Consider the following 1,993-nt stretch of genomic DNA (forward strand, 5'->3'; position numbering starts at 1 on the left):
AAGAACGCTATTTGGTTGCGTGCGGTGCGCAGACCCTATGTTCAGACATAGGTTCATGCAAAAAAGATCTCCATACCCCAAAGGATATTTGCCTTTCCATGAGGATGCGTCGATCATTTTGCACAGCCCTATATCTGGGTGCACATTGCACGCAACCCGACTAGATAGTGTTCTCTCCCCAAAACAAATTTTTTTTTTCATACATATATCATATACATACCATATTGGTGGATTCATATCGGCCAAGTATCGATTGATATCGATACGAATCAGCTAATATGATTGATCCATTACTGATTCCTAAAACCGTGATTTTGATATTTGTCTAGTCAAAATAGGCGTTCCACACAAGTAGGAGAGAGAGAGACCCCATCTATGTGATAGATATAATAAGCATGTGGTAGCTACTCCATTGATTTGCAATTGCTCTCCTCCCTTAATAATTTTGTCTCATTTATAGAACTTATAAAATAGAAAAAAAAGGTGGTTATTGGTGTCCGAATTGTTTGTGACGTTTCGAGAAGTCATGACATATTTGAGCTATCAATTTTCATATTTTTCTATAGGAAGAAGAATGCTGTCCGATCGCATAGCCCTTGCATCAGCATGGGAGCCAATGAGGAGACACACAGGGGCATCCAACAGGATGAGCGGTGCGATCAAACACCCCCCCTTGTGTGTGGATGTAGGGAACACAACTGGACAATATTCTTTTTTCTTCTGTCTAAAGGCCGATATTGTTTGCTCATATTCTTACTAAATCATTGCTGTGACAAAATATGTATTTGAGGTCCTTCACAAATTTTTTGAATAAGACAAAGGATGAAGAAAAGAAAGTAAAACTTTATCAGTTCAACACTTTGGTACCAACAAGATGCACCCTCTACAAAATCCTCATATGATATAACAAGGAACAAAATTCAAGAGTAGAACCAAAAACAGCAAAGCCTGCTGGTTTTATCAGGTTTGTTGGTATATGTTGACATGTTAGGTTTTGACTACAGTTCAGAGCTTCTTTGAATCAATTAAACAACTTAAACACAATAAATTACATACTTGGTTCTAATCTCAAAACAACACAATGCAAAACATGTCATAGAATTTAGACCAATAAGTTTATGTACACTATATTGTCTAAACTTGCCTCGCATATTTTATAAAAAAATAAAATAAAACAATAGGCATGTTCAAATGCAGAAAAAGAAAAAATAAGCAAACTTGAAATGTCAAAAGGCCTATGACCAAATGAAACTCTCTGATTCCCATCTTTAAATGGCTGAGTTTTTCTAAAATATGGTATTACCTTATTAATCAGTTTACATTCACAATACCCTTTTAAATTAAAGTCAACAGGTCAATTTTTGGGCATTTCTTCCCAACAATGGATTTCTAAGACAGGGCAACCGATTATGAGGCGTGTTAGAAGGTTTCGCTCAATTATATTACATCTTCTACTCACCTTCACATCTTTAATTTCTCAGCCTTAAAAATTAAAATCATAAAACAAAGAATCAACAATGTAGCAACTCAACAGAAGCTGAGGTGAGAGCTCCCATAATGGGGCTTGAAGGGCTCTTCATATAAAAGCACTTCCAGTCAAAGGGGACAGGAGGGTGATACTATGGACAGCATGCAGGGAGGAACAATCCACTGATACTGTTGCATAAGATATGCTTGATCTCTGACATGGGATCACAAACATCTCGAGTGTTTGAGCCTCTAGATCATGCAACTCTATCGCAAAGACATCGGCAAGCACGGAGCCAGTCTAGTTTCCTTGATATATAGGGGATTTACTTATCTGATTAGCTGCTAATTTTGTTTCTTCTGGTCATATGTCCTGCTTCCCCTTTGTGGGTTGTATCTTCTTTAGTCTAATTTTGTTTTCCCTATTGATTGGTGAGTTTCATCAATAACATTGGTTTGTTGCTCATTTAACCACAAAGATTTCTGTTGGTCAAAGTGATCCATATCAAAGGCCATTTTAAAGTAC

Source organism: Telopea speciosissima, unplaced genomic scaffold, assembly GCF_018873765.1.
Source record: "Telopea speciosissima isolate NSW1024214 ecotype Mountain lineage unplaced genomic scaffold, Tspe_v1 Tspe_v1.0131, whole genome shotgun sequence".
Lineage (NCBI taxonomy): Eukaryota > Viridiplantae > Streptophyta > Magnoliopsida > Proteales > Proteaceae > Telopea > Telopea speciosissima.